This window comes from Canis lupus, chromosome 14, assembly GCF_003254725.2.
Source record: "Canis lupus dingo isolate Sandy chromosome 14, ASM325472v2, whole genome shotgun sequence".
NCBI classification, from domain to species: Eukaryota; Metazoa; Chordata; class Mammalia; order Carnivora; family Canidae; genus Canis; species Canis lupus.
Genome location: NC_064256.1, coordinates 34368308 through 34389185, shown reverse-complemented (window position 1 = coordinate 34389185; position 20878 = coordinate 34368308). Strand labels below are relative to the sequence as shown.

At 34.3% G+C, this 20878-nt stretch overlaps 1 pseudogene; it reads right to left on the bottom strand.

Annotated features, from left to right (window-relative positions):
- The window catches only part of LOC112670829 (alcohol dehydrogenase class-3-like), a 39924-nt pseudogene extending 19389 nt beyond the window's left edge, over nucleotides 1-20535 (bottom strand).
- Between the last annotated feature and the right edge of the window lie 343 nt (nucleotides 20536-20878).

Here is a 20878-nt window from a genome sequence, read left to right as displayed (position 1 = left end):
CTGCTTCTCCCTCTGCCTGTGTCTCTGCCTCTCTCTCCCTGTCTCTCATGAATAAATAAATAAATCTTTAAAAAAATACGTTGTAGATTATAATTGTCCCATTTGATAGCCATTTAAATAAAGCATGATAGTGAAATAATTCAATGTTACCACAAAGTGAATGTATTAATATCTGTACACTGCATAAAAAATAGCTAAAGGATGAGTCCGTTAAATCCCTTGAATATTGGGGCTCCTCAGACTTCTTTTCTTGGATGTTTTCTCTTCTTGTTTGCCATAGTTACATATATATTACATATATATTACATATATATAATGACTTCTGTTTATCCCAGCCCCAAGTCTTCTCTCTGGTTCCAGATTCATATTTTCAGGTGACCTTTTCCTTTCTCCCCCAACACCACACCTGCTAAACTTATTGTATTTTCAGTCTCAGTGGATCACTACATGAATAGCTTCTCAAACCCTGTTTCTTAGGCCCATTTTTTTTTTAACTTCTCTTTCCATATCTAAACAGATACCAAGTCCTTTCAATTCTAACTCCAAAATGTTCTTATAACCTAGTTTCTACATTGTCTCCCCATTGCTGTTTTATTAGGTCATTTTCTCACTATTTTAGTGTAATATTTATCTGTAGTCTTCTTGCCCCATTTTTCCTCTTCATCATGATCTGTCTTTTGGACAGAGATAGCCACCTACAAAAACAAGATTTATATTACTATTGCTCAGAAGTATTTATCATACCTTAAGCTTTTTGCTTACTCCTCAGTTTGACATAAAAAGTTCTTTGAAGTATGAACCATTTGAATCCTCTCTGCCATTCTATCTATTCTAGCTTATCACTTACCATCTACTATCTCACCCAAGGATTCTGTTTGACATTTTGATGACATTAGTTGCCATGTGTTTTCTCTAACTTTTGTTTAGTGATGGAAGAGCTAGGAAGTCCTTTGAAAGCTTGCATTTCTGTGCTTATTTACAAGGCAGCTTAATGGCTAATTCTTGGCATATTCCAGACCCCATTTTATCCCATCCACAATTTGGTATTTCAAGATCTAGTGTTAATGAGAATTATGCTGAAATTACTCATACTGTGGTCTCCTTCTTTATAAGGCCATTTGTTTAACCATTTATTCAATTATTCATTAAACTTTTGTTGAACACCTACTATGTGCCAGACACTGAATGTAGAGTTAAAGACCTTTTCATCAAGGAACACAGTCTAGTAGAAGAGATTAATATGTAAGTAATTATAGAGGTTTGATATCACCCTATTTTGAATCTAAGATATAATGTTTGTAAATGTATGGCAAATGAGTAGGGCTGACTTCTCATAAGTAATATATAAATGGCTGCTAATTTTTCAGCCCTTAAAAAATTATTATTTAAAAGAAAGCCTATTTCAAGAATTTCTTTTTGGTCCAGGCCCTTACATTTTCAAAATGTGTTTTAAAATTTCAACTTTTTTGTTTATAAATAGTCTTAGAAGTTCTCAAAAACAATTTAGAAATCACAAGTGAGATGTATTAAATGTTAAGTTTTATAGTTTATTTTTTTTCCTGAGTGTTCCCTGGCATAGGTGATACTGAACAATTAAAATACTGACTGACAACTCAACACCAAAAAACCCCCAAATAATCCAATTAAAACATGGGCAGATATATAGACATTTTCCCAAAGAAGACACACAGATGGCCAATGGACACATGAAAAGATGCTCAGCATCACTTATCAAATGTAAATGCAAAACAAAATGAGATATCACCTTACACCTGCCAGGATGACTAGTATCAAAAAAAGAAGAATTAATAAGGATGTAGAGAGAAGGGCGTCCTGGTGTACTATTGGTGGGAATATAAATTGATACCGCCATTGTGGAAAACAGTATGAAGGTTCCTCAAAAAATTAAAAATAGAAATACCATATGTTCCAATAATTTCACTACTGGGTATTTACCTAAAGAAAAAAGCAACACTAATTTGAAAAGATACATGCACACCTATGTTCCTTGCGGCATTATTTGCAATAGTCAAGATATGAAAGCATATCCATTGTGTCCACTGATAGATGAAGAAATAAAGAAGATGTGGTGTATATATACAATGGCATCTTACTTAGCCAGAAAAAAAAAGGAGATCTTGCCATTTATGACAACATGTTGGAGGTAAGAGTATTATGCTAAGTGAAATAAGTCAGACTGAGAAAGGCAAATACCATATGATTTCACTTATATGTGAAATCTAAAAAACAAATGAATAAACAAATAAACAAAAAGCAGAAACAGACCTATAAATGCAAAGAACAAACTCATGGATGCCAGACAAAAGAGAGATGGAGGGATGGACAAAATGGGTGAAGGGGAGTGGAAGATACAGGTTTCCAGTTATGGAATGAATAAGTCAGGGAAACAAAAGGTACAACATAGGGCATATGGACATTGGTATTGTAATATCATTATATGATGACAGTTGGTAGCTGTACTTGTAGTGAGGATAGCATAATAAATAAACTTGTCAAATTACTGTATTGTATACCTGAAACTAATGTAACATTGTTTGTTAACTATACTTCAAAAGAAATCCTGACTAAAATAAATAAGAACCAACACATTCTTTGTTCACTCATAAATATAAATATATACTATTTAAATATAAATATATACTGTTTATTATATATCATATATTATAAATATAAACACATTCTTTGTTCACTCATAAATATAAATATATACTATTTAAATATAAATATATACTCTTTATTATATATCATATATTATAAATATAAATTTGTTTATGGGTAGTATAATTAACTGGCACATTCAAGTGTGTATACACAAGATGTTCTGTATGTTTATAGAAATAATGAGTTCTATTAGAATTTATTTCTCAAAAAAAGAAAATTTTATTCTCTTGGAAATAGTATCTAAAAATACTGACAAATTCTGTCTACAACCATTTGCTTTTCATACCCCAGATTTTTCATTATGATTACAACTTGGATAGGCAGCTTGGGACACTTAGTAGGGTTACATATCTTTTTATGAATTATTTTTTTGAGATACTTGCATTAACTAGAGCCATGATTTCAATAAAGTAAGAATCTAAATGTACTGTCCAGTTCAAAATTGCTGTAATTTTTCAATGTTTAGTTTGTGGTTTCAAATTTATTCTCTAAGGGTAAGTTATGAATCAGAAAGCTTGAAGGGACTTTATGGGGTTCATTGTTTCTACTATTGCCTAGACATGTATGAGACAAATTTACCTAAATTGACATTCTTATTTGAATCTCCTATGAAGAAAGGGGCCACAGCCTTGCCTGAGTGAAGTGCTTAATCATCCTTAGAATGGATATGATGTTCTTTCTTAGAGTGTGAACACTATTTGGCCCCTTCATTGAAAACTAAGCCAAATTTCTTTTTAGTTTTTGGTAGGTGCTTATTGGTCACACTATCTTTCATTAACTTGAAAACATTTATATAACCTTTTGGTCTTCTCTTTGCAACAATAAAAAAAGAGGGAAAAAACAAAACCAAACACTTCTCTACTACACTTTTCTTATAGAACCTGTTTTCCTATTTCTTTTTTTTGGGGGGGGGGTCTCTTTTAAGTTTCATCATAATTTAAAATACTAAAAGAAAATCTGAAGATATTTCTCTGAAGCAAGGTCAAGAAAAGCAGGCTTCTTTCTTCCAGTCCATTTGGCAAAAATCTATTGAGCATGCATTTCATTCCAAGCCAGTATTCTGGATGTTAAAAGGGCAGTGCTAAACAAGAAGGAGGCTCTGACCTGCAGGAGCTAGCCATCTGGTTAGGACAACCGAGGAAGGAGGCAACGCAGTCTGGAACGCTAAGTAGGTTAGTGTGAGCATTCAGAAAGGGGTAGCCAATGGAGGCCTTAGGCTACTAAAGCAGTTGAAGCTCCTGTGGTGACTTGATGCCATATTTAAGAAATTTGTATGTTTATGCAGTGTAAAAAAAAAAAAGGCATAAAACAGGCAAGAACTGCAAATTTAGTTTCGTGTGTACTTAAACAAACAAATGAAACCTTGATTTGTGTTGTGGCATTGTCCATAAGCAGCTTTTTGATTTGAGAAATTCATATTTACTCCTGACAAAAGATGAAAGCATTTGTTTTTTTATCCATGACTCCTTTACCTGTAGATGATTATATGTATGCATACATATATACATATCTATTTTGTTGATGAAGTTGAGGGATGACTGCCATTTGGTCACTATATGTTCACTTTCCACTTTGAGAACACAATCCTCAAATTTATTCTATTCTTATCCTGAACAAAAAAATCAAATTTTTAGCCCTTGCTTAAGTGTTAAATGGTTATTATGGCACTATATATTCTTTATATATATATATATATATGTAAATGTGACTGTATATCCTAATTATCTGAGGATTGATCTGATTTTTACATGCAGTTCTATCATAATTATTATTTGACTTTTTCATACTCAAAATATCCTAGATTGATACATGGTTGGTCTATATGATAAACTTTAGGTCAACTGCAATAATGAGAGGATAAGGAAGTAGTTAGCATGAAGCAGTATGAAAGCATTTACAGCTACATTTTGAAATTAGTAAAAATCACACATCTATTCCTTTTTCTTTTTTTTTAAAGATTTTATTTATTCATGAGAGACAGAGAGAGACAGAGAGACAGAGAGAGAAAGAGAGAGGTAGAGACATAGGCAGAAGGAGAAGCAGGCTCCCTCCGAGGAGCCTGATGCAGGACTTGATCCCAGGACCCCAGGATCATGACCTGAGCCAAAGGCAGATGCTCAACCATTGAGCCACCCAGGTGTCCTTTTCTTGAAGAGGTCTGATATTTTCCGGCTTGGGACTTATTCCTGATTGTAACACGAGGGAGTGGAGGGTGTTTTTGAGAGTCTATAAATAATTCATATAAAAGATGATCAATAAACAGGTGATCTCAAATTGGCTGCATCTGAGTAAATTAATTTTGAATGACAAAGATCTAACCAATTGTTTATGAAAATATATTCTATGCTATTTCTTTGTATTTCTGTATTCTCAATGTTATATTTCTGAATTGTCTGAAATTAGCTTTATCTTCTATTAAAATGTCAGCACACAGATCTCTAATGGAATAAAATAATTAAACTAGGTTAATGTTTTAAGTACAAAGATTTTCTGGATATCGATATGTCTTATATCCTCCAAGTTATTATTGTATCTGGGCAGGCCTAAAATTACTTTCATTTTAGATATACATTAGGTTTTAGTTGATGTATTTATATATTTATGCATCCTATATGGGGTTATCATCATGGCATAAATTTAAAAAGTTTACCTGGAAATGAATTGGGGATGTTAAGTTGCTTGAGTTGGACAGAGGAAGGGATGATCTAGGCAGTCAGTTGTACCAAATGTTTTATTTTCTTGGAGAAATAAAATGACTGGAGAATTACCTCTGAAAACACTGTGTTTTAGTTTTCTATGGCTGCCATAACAAAATACTATGGACTGGGTGGCTTAAACAACAGAATTGTATTTTCTCACAGTTCTGGAGGCTAAAAATCCAAGATTAAGGTGTTGGCATGGTAGTTTCTTCTGAGTTCTTTCTCCTTGACTTACGGAATACTGTCTGCTTGCTGTGTTTTTCACAAGGTCCTTCCTCTGCTGGTGTCTCTTTGTGTGTTCAAATACCCTGTTCTTATAAAGACACCAGTCAGACTAGATTATGGCTCACCCAAATGACCCCATTTAACCTTAATTGTCTCTTTTAAAACCCTATCACATTCTGAATTACTGGGAGTTGGGACCTCATTATATGGATTTTGAGGGAGCACAATTCAGCCCATAACCCCTCGAAGGAGAAATTTCATTTGCTAGAATTAGTGAAGCCAAATCCTGTAGCACAAAAATTTGAAGGCAATGATGGGACAAGCTCTGAACTACTCCAGGAAAATTCTGGGATGTTGTATAATAGTTTAGATGGCATATATTGTTGAAAGAATTTTTTATATTTTTTACTGTTTATGCTCTGAAAAGTTCTAGTGCCCTTGATTATTTTTACTTGAATACATGAATAACTCATATATTGGTGGTTTCTGTTTAGTATGTTTTATGCCTTCCCAAGATACCTTATTTAAATGATAAAATAAAAAGGCTAAGACTCAGAATAAAAGAGTTAAAATCCTTATAAATAATTAGTTCGGTAGTCCTAAGGAAAAATGTTGAATTCTTCATTTAAATTTTATTACTGTTTTAGAAGATATGTTCCTTTTCCCATACCATATATAAAATGATTAGATCACTTAGAGAAATGTAGAGGGAGTTCTTGAAATTCATAGATCATTAGAGTAGGAATTAATATTACAGATAATCTCCAGATTTTTAAATTTTCCATGTGAAGAATGTGAAGCCCATGAAACCTTTTTTATTAAAAGTTTAAGCTCTGGAGTCAGAACAGTCTGAGTTTGAATCAGTCTTGGCTACTTTTTAACAATGTGACTTTGGGTAAATTACTTAACCTCTTTGAACCTTGGCTTCTTTAACTACAAAATGAAGTGAATAACAATACCTTCTTCCTAGGGTTACTATGTGTTTCAAATGAAAGAATAATTGTAAAGCATTTAGCACAGTGTTTGGCCCCTGTTAAGTGTTCAATAAATCTTAGTTCTAATAATAACTTAGTGTACTATTGCCCAGGATCATGGAAATGGTATTATTTGAAACCCTGACATTTCTAGTTTTAAAGCTATGTTTCAAATTTAGCAAGAAAACCATTTCCACTTTTAAAACTTTATAAATACTACCTACTTCTATTCATGCCTTCTTTTGATGGCTTCCACCAACCATTAAGTGCAATAACTTTCTTTAGAGTAGCTAAAAACTACTTTAGCTTTAACTCCTGCTTTGGCATAAGCAGACAGTTTTATTGCAGTTGGGATTATCAGAATTCTAGAAATAAACTGTGATATCCAATTCTAGAAATAAAACACCTTTGATAGTTTATTAAATGCTGTTATTTAGGGTTGAGAGTCTGTTGACTTTTGAATATTTTTCAGATTTGGGAATAAACTTACAGCCCAACAAATAGAACTTTGAACGATTTCAATGGATTTGTATGTTACTTAAAAATTGACAAGAACTCGCAAGAAGCTTGATGAACTATTCTGAAAAGTTTTAGAGATGCACATTTATTAAAATTAATTTTACTATAGTAAATCTAAGAATAGGCAATTATATATATGTCATTATAAACTGAACATACAAAAGTTTAATGAGAAGTACAGTTTAGGGCTGTGTTTTCCATGCAGAGGAATAGGGTTGAAAGGAATAGGGGCAGAAGGGCATGTATCAGAATGTTGGGGGTATGTGGATGGGTGGCTTAGTAGTGTGAAAACACCCTCGGTGTGTTCCTCATTGCTTTGGCTTGCTTTTTAGTCATGCATGGCATTCAATGTATAATAAAGCAGAAAATGAGATCTTTGTTTATCAAATGAGGGCATTGGTTATAAAAGGTTGAGAAAATCTGGTTTGGGTGAGGGGGGTAATGATCAAAAGTTACCATGGCAAAAACAAAAACAAACAAACAAACAAAAACCAAACTTACCATGGTAAAGTAAAAAAGGCTTTATTAAAAAAAAAAAAAAGGCTTTATTGTCCAGTAAGTATGAAATCAAATTCTGTTTCTACAATTGCATTGTGACCTTAAGAAAGGTAAATATCAGTGAGTTTCTCAGTGATAAGATGGGCATAATATTAACTGTCCTTAAAAGAGGGTTACTATGTGTTAATTTACTTTAGGGCCAGCACCTAGTTGCTATTCTCTTAGTAACAAGTATTATAAATAGCATATAACTTCTTGTGTTCAGTGGTTATTGTCTCAGTCAGTTCAGGTTGCTATAACAAAATACTATAGACTAGATGTTTTAAATGACAAACATTTATTTCTCACAATTCTGGAGGCTAGAAAGCCCAAGATTAAAAGTTGCTACCATAGTCAGCACACTTTCATGCCGTACCATTACATGGTAAAGAACAGGAATAAGCTCTCATGTTTCTTTTTATAAAGGCACTAATCCCACTAATCCCATTACTGAGGGCTCTATCATCATGATGTAATTGCCTCTCAAAGGGGCTGCCTCTTTATCACATGGGAAGTTAGGGCTTCAAAATAAGAATTTGTGTGTGTGGTGGGGAGGGAGACACAGACATTCAGTCCATAACAGCCACAGACACTTCATTATTCTCTATAACATGAGGCATTTTAGCTAATGCTACTATGTAATTACTTCTTTGGTACTATAACTTGCTTTGGTAAAGAATATAAAATAAACTGATAAAGAGATAATATGAAATTTCTGTAAAAAGAGTTAAATTGTTTTCTATGTACAGAAATGAAATCTCTATGGGGATTTTTATAATAGGCATGATTGTATGAAAGTGGAGAATAAGTCAACAAAAGCATACAAATTGACAAAATGTAAGAAAAATGCCAGAAGCTTGTACATATGAAAAATTACATTTTTTAATTATACACTTATCTTTAATCAGATACATTTTATAATTATACATAGTAGCACAATTTTGTGAACTCTCTAGAAATCTATAAGACTCTGATCTGCCTCTGGTGGCTTCCCTCAATTAATTTAGAATGAAATAAGAAAATGTTGCTACTATGCAAATTTTCATTAGAGAAAAAGCAAAATGTTTGAATGGGTACACCTTAAGTCTTTTTACTTCCTAATTAATATTGGATTTTATATTACAGAGAGATGAAATGTTCTACTGAAAATAAATTATCACATATTGCTTATAGATACAATAGAAAATGAAACTATAATTGCATATAGAATGCATCCTTGCATCTCAACTATTCTGTTTAAATATAATGAAATTACTAATGATATTAAATTAATTACCATTCATATGAAAATATATTCTCTAGTTTATTTTTAAAGATTCTTGTTATACTGATATGTTTGGTGACACATCATATCAGATTATATCTGTTGTCCTGGCCTTTTCTACGAATACCTCTTCCACCTGTATAGTACTGTTTTGATTTGAATAATAAATTATTTGTCACCTTAATAATATTACTAAGAAATTTAAAAAAATGTCTTATTAAACATTTGCAGTAGAATTCTCATTCATTTGACAAAAGTTTATTTAGAGCTTTGTGTGGATTGTGCTAGTGCTAATGAGAAAATAAAATGAAATAAAGTAAAATAACTAAAAAGAGAGACATACTTGGCCTTTATTCTTTACAGAATTTATGGAAAGGTGGTTATTAATATACAAATTACACAGACAAATGTGTGGTTAAGTGTTAAGAAGGGGAGGTTCATGGTACTTTGAGGGAGTATAACAGGAAGAATTGTTTTGGAGATTTAGAGAAGGCATTTATGAAGAAGTTATGATTATAATAAAATATTAAGGTATCTGATCTTTAACACAAGTAGGATTCATGGGGTGTGGTCATTAAGCCTCTCCATTAGGCACTTTGCAACACGGATGGAAGCTGGCTTTTTTGGAGTGAGAAAGAGAGAAATCCTAAAAAGAAGCTAGAAGATTTTTGGTAATCTTTTTTTTTTTCTTTTTTTAAAGATTTTATTTATTTGAGAGAGAGCTAGAGCATAAGCAGGGGTGTGGCAGAGAGAGAGGAAGAAACAGGGAGCCTAATGCTGATGCTGGGCTCGATACAGCGTTCTGAGATCGTGACCTGAGCTGAAGGCAGATGCTTAACCAACTGAGCCGCCTAGGCATCCCTGGATTTTTGATAATCTCATGTTGAAGTTATATTACCTTCACCATATTCTGTTAGTTAGAAGGGGTCATTATGATGAGCCCACACTCAAGGGGAAGATGTTACATAAAACATGAATACCAAGAGAGGGGAATCACTGGGAGCCATCTTAGAGGCTGCCTCTAATTTATGAAGTGTTCCCACATTTATCAAGAATATTGTATGTTTTTCTTTTAATCTCTTCAGGTAAAAGTGATAAATCCAACTTGAACATAATATTTTAATTTTTCCCATACAGTGCTAGATATGATTCATGGATAATTTGGTTAGACTACATCTATGGTTATATTTGAAATCTGTCTATAAGTTTGCTTTGTTTATGTGGTTTTGCAGTCAAGGCTGTGCTAATGTCATAAAATGATAAATGGCTTTTATTTATTTATTTTTTATTTTTTTTTAAAGATTTTATTTATTCATTCATGAGAGACACACAGAGAGAGAAGCAGAGACATAGGCAGAGGGAGAAGCAGGCTCCATGCAGGGAGCCGATGTGGGACTTGATCCGGGTGTCTGGGATCACGCCCTGAGCCAAAGGCAGACAGATGCTCAACTGCTGAGCCACCCAGGTGTCCTGAGAAATGGATTTTAATATAGAATTGTGTAAGACAGATATTACAAAAAATTCTATAAAACTGTGCTAACTAAATCAAGAGTCAGGACTTCAATTTGCAGTTTGTGTCTGTCTGACCTCCCTCCTCTGCCCAACCAGTTCTCAAAAGGCTGTGTTTATCTTTTGCAAGAGATTAAAAGGGAAAACTATCCTAGGGAGAAGCACATTTACGCTTCATTAAGTATGATGTTAGCTCTAGTCTTTTTATAGGTGTTTTTTATCAAGTTGAAGAAGTTCCCTTCTGCTTCTAGTTTTTGAGAGTTTTTTTCATCATAAAAAGAAGTTAAATTTTTTCACTTTCTTCTGCATCAATTTATATGATCATATGATTTTTCTTCTGTAGTCTGTGAATATGGTAAGTTACATTTATTGAGTTTTCCATATTTAACCAGTATTGCATCCCCAAAATAAATCTCACTTGGCTCTGGCATATAATTCTTTTTTATATTTTAGTGAATTTTATTTGCTATTATTTTGTTAAGAATTTTCACATTTATATTCCTGGAGGATATTGATCTGTAGGGTTTTTTTGTGCTACTTTGGTTATTATCAAGATAATACTGGCCTTATGAAATGAGTTTCCTCTTTTATTTTCTGGAAAATGTTGTTGAATTTGTGTTAATTCTCTTAACACTTGGTAGATTTTTCAATGAAACATTTCTTTTTGGAGAGGATTTTTTTTAATAATTTTTTTTTTTTTTAAATTTATGATAGTCACACAGAGAGAGAGAGAGGCAGAGACACAGGCAGAGGGAGAAGCAGGCTCCATGCACCGGGATCCCAAGTGGGATTCGATCCTGGGTCTCCAGGATCGCACCCTGGGCCAAAGGCAGGCGCCAAACCGCTGCGCCACCCAGGGATCCCTGAGAGGATTTTTAATTACAAATTCAATTTTCTTAATTATGGGTCTATTCAAATGATCTATTTTTTATATTGGGAGAATTATGGTACTTACTTTTTAAGGACGTGGTCTATTTTATCAAAGTTATCAAAATTATGTTGTGTGTAGAATTGTTCATCATATTCCCTTCTTATCCTTCTAGTATCTACAGGGTCTGTAGTGGTATACTCTCATTCTTAGTAGTAGTAATTTGTATGTTCTCTCTGTATTTTTGTAAGTCTTGCTGAAGCCTGTCAATTTTTTTTTTTTTTTTTTTTTTTTTAGATTTTATTTATTTAGTTGAGAGAGAGAGTAAGTGCACAAGATCAGAGGAGGGGGGAAGAGGGAGAGGGAAAAACAGACTCTCTGCTGAGCAGGGAGCCCAGTACCGGCTTGATCCCAGGAGCAGGGGATAGCAACCTGAGCCGAAGGCATACACTTAACCAACGACACCCAGGTGGCCCTGCCTAAAAGCTTTCTGACTTGCTGAGTCTCTAGGTGATTCATGTCTTTTTCCTGGTCTTTTAACTTGAGGGAGAAAGCTTTTGTTGGGTCTTTTTGGTCTGTGCCCATTGGCATTTCCTAGTTGTTAGTTACCCAAAATTCAGTCTGGGATATATGTGGCAAAAAGAAAACCCAGGGAACTCATAGTATTGTTTCTTGTGTTCTGGGGATTCCTGGCCACACTGCCTTTGGAGTCTTAAGTTTTTTTGCATATAAAATTCTGGGGTTTTAATTGTGGTTGATGGGAGGATTAGAGAAAAGTACATCTATTCCATCTTCCCCAAAGCAGAAGTCTTCTACATGTCTTATTTTATTTTATTTGATCTTATTTTACTTTTTTTAAGGATTTTATTTATTTGGTAGAGAGAGTAAGAGAGAGAGAGAGAGAACCAGCAGGCAGAGTGGAGTGGGAGGGAAGAAGTAGACTGCTGAGCAGGGAGCCCGACGGGAGGCTCGATCCCAGGACCCTGAGATCTTGACCTGAGCTGAAGGCAAATGCTTAACTGACTGAGCCACCTGGGCACCCCTACATGTCTTATTTTGGACATGTAGTATTTTAAATATTATTTAGTTCTAAGTATTTTATAATATTTATTATTCCTTCTGTGATCAATGAATCATTCAGAAATGCATTTTAAAATGGCACAACGGGGATACCTGGGTGGCTCAGCGGTTGAGCATCTGCCTTTGGCCCAGGGCGTGATCCCGGAGTTCTGGGATCGAGTCCCACATCAGGCTTCCTGCGAGGAGCCGGCATCTCCCTCTGCCTATGCCTCTGCCTTCTCTCTGTGTCTCTCATGAATAAATAAATAAAATATTTAAAAAAAAAATAAAAAAATAAAAAAATAAAATGGCACAACGTATAGTTTTCTAGCTATAGTTTTGTCATTGGTTTCTTACTCTTGCATTTTGTTAGAGAATATAGTTAATATGATGTCAATCTTTAAAATTATTCAGTAACTTCAGAAACTCAATGTGTTTGAAGAAGACATGCATTCTTCACTTGTTGGGTGGAGCATTCAATGATTAGATCAGCTTTGTTACTTTTATTTTCAAGTCTCTGTATTTCTTTCCTGCTGGATATATTGTTTTACTAAGAGAGATATATTAAAGTATCACACAGTAATAGATAATTTGTCAATTTCTTCTGATATTTCTGTTAATTTTAATTTTTCTTTCAAGTTATGTCACTAGGTACATATAAATTAAAAATTGAAGAAATTTAGTATTCATTTTAAAGTCACCATCTTTATCTTTAATATTTTTTTGCCCTCATATTTATTTTATCTGGTTTTAATATACTTATTCCAGCTTTGTTTTGCTTAGTATTTGCTTCATAAATCTTTTCTCTTCTTTTGGCCTTCAGTATTTTGTTTCTTTATGATATATTAGTCATATAAAATTAATAGGTCTTTAAACATTTTTTATTTAGTGAGATGAACTTTGGGTTTTTTAAACTTTTTTTTTTTAATAAAGGTTTATTTATTTGAGAGAGAGAGAATGCATAGTGGGGAGGGACGGAGAGAGAGAGAGAGAGAGAAGCAGACTCTGTGGTAAGCAAGAAGCCCCATGTGGGGCTTAATCCCACTGAGATCATGACCTGAACCAAAGACAGACACTTAACTGAGCCACCCAGGTGCCCCTGGACTTTGTATTTAATGAAGAATTAGTTTAGATTTATAATGATCACTGATAATCTTTTGATTGGTTGTACCATTTTATTCTGACAGTCCATTTGCCTCAGCGTTTCTTTTTCTCCATACCTTCTTTCTTGCTATTCACTTTCCTTTTTTTGGGGGGTCTGTACAAAAGTTTTTAATTTTTATTGATAAAATTTAATAATTTTTGGAGCTGCAACTGGATTTTGAATTCATAATTGCTGTTTCTCATTCTCATAATTGGTGTGTTTTAACATTTCTGGAAAAGTCTTCACCTTTACCTCCTTTAATATCATCTCATCCCAATTCGTTCTATTATTTCCTTTGGAGTTCTTAGTTATGTACCATTTTTTTTGAAGATTTTATTTATTTTAGAGAGAGGGCGTATGTATGAACAGAGGGAGGAGCAGGAGGAAAGGGAGAGAGAATCTCAAGCAGACTCTTCATTGAGTGTGGAGCCCAATAGGAGTCTTGATCTCACAACCCATGAGATCATGACCTAAGGTGAAATCAAGAGTCAGTCGCTCAAAAGACTGAGCCACCCAGGCACCTAAATATACCATCTTAATTTCTCATTTTTTATTTATTATAGTTTTCTTTGTCTTTATCCTGGATAATTTCTTTGAATTTATCCTTCATCTAATCAATTCTTTCCTTAGATTTTCATTTGCTTCTTTCAGTCACCATGGCATTTAATTAAGTTCTTTATTTTTTATTTTTTTAATTAAGTTCTTTAAATTTTACTCTCTATCTAAGCTTTTTCAGACAACAGAAGCATTAATAGTTCAACTGTAAATCCATGAGGGCAACCTTGTGGTTATGAATTCTCTGGAGAGATTCTCTGCTCCCTCCCACCCCCACTATATCCTCATCTATGTCCTGGCTTGAGATAGGCAAATTTCCTTGTTAGCTCCTTATGGGTAGCAGATTTTATTGCTTCTTCACCTTTATACTGCTGATAGGAAATCTTATTAGATTTCTCACTTTACCAAGTGCTAAATATTATCACCCGTCCCCTGCATATTATTCAGGCTTTAGAGAGAACTCAGGTTTCCAGGGTTGGGCAGAAGCTCTCAGAGGGAAAAGCTGCCTTAGCCACTGGCTTGTCTCCCAAGTTCCCTATTGTTAAGTTTTTTAGTAACTAGATGGAAATGAGACCGCCAAGGCAAGCGAGGGTCCAAGAACAGATTTTATCGCAGGCACCCTCGGGCGAGGTTCCACGACTCACGGGGGAAAGAGAGTGAATGGGGAAGTCGGGCCAAGACAAGGTGGTAGGGGGTTTACATAACGTTGTAAGGCAGAACGGTTTCCTATTGGTTGGCTCATATGCAAAGGAAGGATTGCAATCCAACCAGTCAGAGTGACCCTCACTATGCAAAGGAAGGATTGCAATTCGACCAGTCAAAGGTGACTTCCTCCTCTGGGGTTTGAAGGGCATTGGGTTCGGTTGGGGAAGTCCAAAGGAGAGGTGTAAGGGTCTGCTCAAGCTGTCGTCCCAAGTGGAGGTGGTGACAGGAACCTCAGCCATTTTGGCGTATCCGCCATCTTGAGGAGTTTCCCTTCCCGCCTGGCCCCAACACCTATGTAGCCGTGGGGAGTGGCGGGGCGGGGGGGGGGGGGGGGGTGGGGCGTGGAGTTGGAGCTCCACAAATCCCTTTGTTGGTTTCTTATTTTTTAACTCAGCAAATTACTAAAAATTAAAACTATACATATATATTTACTCACCATTTTAGCTGATTTTTTTCTGGAGTAGTTCAGAGTATCTGATGCTGCTAGAAATGAAAGTTTAGACATAATCCTTTTTATTTGTAATTTCACTTCCTCTGCAAATTCATTATTCATTACTAATTTCTGTGTTAGTGGGTGGCTCTATTACAAGCTGAAATCACCATACCCTTCCGGCAATGAGTCAGCTGTTTGGGGGTTAAAAGAAAAAAAGGAATTATACTTCCATCTGCTTGTTACTTAGATCTTAAAGTAGATAGTTTCATCTCCTGACTTAAGAAAATATCTATTCCTATATTTCACAAACAGATGTTAGCTATGGAAACATTTTATTTCTATTTATTTCATATATTTTTTAAGCATGGTCAGTGTTTTTGTTGAGAAGGTGATCAGATCTCCCTTAATATCAGATATGGCTTGTTGTTTCCCATTGTTGTTCTGACTTGTCACTGTTTGGGTACCAAATATGGAGACCATCTCAGGATTTGATGAACGAGCACTAGATCTGACCACTGTATAGAAGAGAGTCTGTGAGAAAAAATACCTGTCCACACAGAGTCATAGATTGGATTCCTTTAGAGTCACAGATCAGATTCCTGCAGATCAGTCTGATTGTACTGCTTTCTAGTCTCAGCCTTGACTTGAACATCTGTGTTTATGACCATGGCTACTTTTCTAGTTAAAAGTGGAAAGAAAAAAGGGAGGGAGGGAAGAAGAAGGAAAGAAAAAATTTTCTTAAAATTTTCGGTTATTCTTGTTTAGTCATCAAATATATGTTGATTACTTACAAAGAAGCCACATCAAGGCTTCTATAGAAATTCATTATCCTTAGCTTGAAATATTTTCCCATTTGTACCCACTCTACCCACCTATCCAAATGAAATAATCATCGTGGTTCTCATTTATTAGTAGATAGTGAAGTCACGGAGGGCAAGAACCATGCTTTTACCCCTGCCTTTCTTTCCTTCCCCTCCTCACCTATTCTCTCCTTTTCTTATTTTTTTTTAAAAACTTGAGGACCTAGGAATTAAAAAGTCTTCAATTAAATTTTAATTCAAGCCCCACTCCAGTGCTACCTTTTCTGGTTATACTGCCTGTGAGAAAATATCTGATATTAAGGGAGATCTGATCATCCTTCTCAATCCTTTCCCTTGACCTACCAGCAACACTATTTTCAGATAAGGAAAAATGATCACATGTCTGTATTCGTTTGCAAAATGATGACACACTTGTTTGGTGTTTTATAAAACAAAAAGTCCTGTATTGCAAATCATATATCATTCATTGTTTTTTGGAAATTAGTTATACATGAATTATATCATAGCCAATGCAGCCTGTGTGTGTTTCTTCCACAAGTTGCCATATTAATTTTTCTGCGTAGGCTTCCTCTTCAACTGTCACATATTCTTTCCCAGAAATCTTGCTGTGCTTTGTAACAAATATGTTAAAAAGCTTTTGTTCTGAAAAAAGCCACCCATTGAGTAGGAGTGTGAATTCAAATGTTAAGGTCACCATGGGATCCCACAGTTATTCAGCTCAATAAGATCTGTGTGACATCACACTTTTGTTAAGTTTCTTAGGGGAAAAAAAAAAAGAGGAGAGAGTGGCCAACACTTGCTGAAAGAACTTTTGTTTCTTGTCTAAATTCTCTCTCTCTTCCTTCATTCACCTCTAACCAAGGCAAAGGAGTATTTCCCAGCATTTTAAACTTATGTTATATAAAAATGGGATTGATTAATCCATTTTTGGAGTATAAAACACTGACCGTTTCACCAAGTGGCTACTTTTATAGATTTTCCTCTCTTTCATGTCCTTTTTCTAGAAAATTGAGGCAGATGTTAACTTTACTCTTAGAAAAGATCTTGTGAATTTCTTTTTTAAAAATTATTATTATAAAAATACACAACATAAAATTCACCATCTTAACCATTTTTAAGTACACGGCTCATAGTGTTAAGTATAATTAAATCATTATATAATCAGTCCCCAGAACTTTCTCATCTTGCAAAACTGAATTAAATAACAACTCTCCATATCTCTGCCCCTTGCTTCTGGTAATGACCATTTTGCTTTCTATCTCTATGAAGTTGACTACTTTAGATTTCTCATTAAAATGGAATGACCCAGTATTTCACTTTTGTGACTGACTTATTTTACTTGGCATAATGTCTTCAAGGTTCATCCATATTGTAACATGTATCAGAATTTCCTTCCTTTTTAAGGCTGAATAAAATTTCATTGCATACCACATTTTATTTATCCATTCATCTGTCCCTGGACACATGGGTTGCTTTTACCTATTGGCTATTATGAATAGTGATGCTATGAACATGGACATGCAAATAATTCTATGAGAGTCTGCTTTCAGTTATTTTGGGTATACACTGAGAAGTGGAATTGAGGATTATGATAATTCTAATTTTAACTTTTGAGGCATCACATACTGTTTTTCTATAGTAGCTATATTATTTTATATTCCTACCAATAATTCATAAGGGTTCCAATTTCTGTACACCCTTGCCTGCACTTGTTATTTTCTGTTTGTTTGGTGTTTTCTTCTCATGGGTCTGAGGGAAAATCAAATTATGGTTTTGATTTGCATTTAACTAATGATTATTGTTTGTTAGCTATTAACATATTATCTTTCCATATGTTTGTAGCTATTAATATAGATCTTTCCATATGTTTGTTAGCTATTAATATATTATCTTGGAGAAATATATATAATATATATGTATATTATATATATGTATCATATATATGTCATCAAAAATATATCATCTTCGGAGAAATGTCTATTTAAGTCCTTTGCCCATTTTCCAGACATGTTATTTTGTAGTGTTGAGGAATTCTTTATATGTTATAGATATTAACCATTTATCAGATACATGATTTTCAAATAGTTTCTCTCATTTTGTAGGTTGCTTTTCCACTCGGTTGATTTGTGTCCTTTGATGAATGGAAGTTTTAAAGTTTGATATAGTATGCCTTATTTTTACATTTGTTGCCTATGCATTTGGTGTCATATCCAGGGCATCCTTGACAAATCCAATGTTATGAAGCTTTCCCCCTATATTTGCTTATAAGAGTTTTATAGTTTTAGAATTTATGTTTAGGTCTTTGATCCATTTTGCATTAGTTTTTGTTTATGGTGTATTATAAAGGTACAATCTCATTCTTTTGCATGTAGTTATCCAATTTCCCCAGCACTATTAAAGAGATTGTTATTGTTCTTTGGTTTTGGAACCTATATTACTTGGCTTGAGCTACTATAACAAAATACCATAGGACTGAGTGGCTTAAACAACAGAAATTAATTTTGTCTCAGTTTTAGAGGCTGAAGGTCTGGGTTCTCTACTCTGTTTCATTAGTCTATATGTCTCATTTCTTGCACTTTTGCTTTATTATCATAACTTTAAATTTCAGCTCTTCTTTATATCTGAAAAAAGGAATAAAAGTTTACTTGGGAATTTAAAAGTATCAGGTAAATAGATATGAAAATTTCTAATAGCTGGCTTAATTTCAAAGTGTATTTTCTTGACAACTTTGCAATATATATTATTTTGACTTCTTAGGAGTGCCTGTTGTAAATAATAAATTATTTATTTTATCGAAATATATTCTTGGATTAATTTATTCAGACTTCATAACTATATTAACTGTGTTCTAGTGTAATCCCCATTTGACTTATTTTTTTCTTAGTCTTATTTCTAAGTACATTATGAGTTTTTAAAATTAGATCTACATAAAGTTTTAAGCATTTCGTTAAATAGTACTTCCTTTTTTTCCATATTTAAATTTTAGTTTACCTATAGCTTGTAAACAGACAATCATTGCTTTCCCTTCATGTAGAATAGAATTGTATGTACTTAAAATAAATACAAGCTAAGTCACACAGTAGCTAGGTGTGAAATGTCATTAGGCTCCTTTTCTTCTAGCCACATGATGTCTGATAGTACATAATCAAAGAAATATTAAAATAGAAAACATTGAACGAGTGTGGGAGTGAAGGAAAGAATACAAAAGAGGCTGCTCTGAAAGAAACTTTTGATTCTAAGAAATAAGGCATAAGTTTATGGAGTACATATTCAAATTTTCTTATAAAGAGAATTTGAATTTCTTATAAAGAGAACATCTTTCCATGTCACAAACCAGTATTAGTAAACTAGAAAGAAATAGAATATCAAATGGAACCAGTGAAATGCTAATTACACCATGAAAAAACAAGTATCTTTCAAAAATAGGTATCTTTTTTAATTGAATTTCGATTTGCCAACATATAACACCCAGTGCTCATCCCTTCAGGTGCCCTCCTCAGTGCCTATCACCACATTACCCCATCCCACCTTCCCGCCTCCCCTTCCACTACCCTTTGTGATGTTTTGTCACCCTCTCTAATTTTTCCCACTCATTTTCCCTCCTTTCCCTTATAATCCCTTTCACTATTTCTTATATTCCCCATATGAGTGAAATCATATGATGATTGTCCTTCTCCAATTGACTTACTTCACTCAGTATAATACCCTCCAGTTCCACCGACGTCGAAGCAAATGGTGGGTATTTGTCCTTCCTGATGGCTGAGTAATATTCCTACCTTGAGGGTAGGCTATTATACACGTAAGCCTATCATCTATATCTATTAGATTGCAAGTCATTTTTTAAAAGATTTTTATTTATTCATGAGAGACACAGAGAGAGGCAGAGACACAGGCAGAGGGAGAAAAAGGCTCCATGCAGGGAGCCGGATGTGGGACTCGATCCCAAGACTCTAGGATCACGCCCTGGGCTGAAGGCAGATGCTAAACCGCTGAGCCACCCAGGGATCCCGCATATCATTTTCAAAATGGAGCTGAGTTCTTGACACTTTCATGGGTACAAAATAAAGTGTGTCTCTATATCTGAAAATATAATTGAACCTTTTCCCCCCTTAATCCCATCAGGGTACACTGTTTCAGTATCTTCCAAGAAAATTATAAGAAGAGGTAGGAGTAAAGTAAGTGGCTGGCCTTTAAGTATTCCTATAGATGCCAGTAATTTCATTTTACTAGTTTAAGTGCTTTAAAAAGGGAAAGTCAAAAAGCAAATTCTCTTTTTCCACTCATTGCTCTTTTGTGAGACAGTTATCATTTCTTAAGCATTTTTTGCATATCACTGTAAAAAAAAGATCTGATAAGAGATCATTTATTCATTTAGAGGAGGGCATGCACCCAGGGTTCTTTTTCTGGTCCTGATGATAGAGTTCTGCTGACCCATGCATACCCTCCTGCCCTTTTCCCGTTATGAAATAATGGCTTTTACTTGTAATGTGATTAACCAGGGTTGGGGTACATTCTGCAACTACGGAACAGAATGAAGCCATTGCCCCAAAAATGGACTGAACCTTTGACATTGACTGTATTAGTATTTTAATCAATGTGGAAACTATCAGAAGCTTGTACTTATAATAGTCCTAAACCACATAATGTAGCAGATAGTAAATATCATTATGATTAAAATGCCCCTTTTTGTGAAATCAAATATAAAAAAAGCCTACTGTTAGGTCAGTAGTGGTGCTTTACTTCCTTTTGAGATTGATAAATTATTTGATTATTATAATAACAGCAGCAGCAGCAGTTAACAGCAGCAATGATAGCTAACATTTATTGTTTCTTTTAGGCCAGTTTTATGGGTTGAATTGTGTCTCCACCTACCCCCCCCCCCCC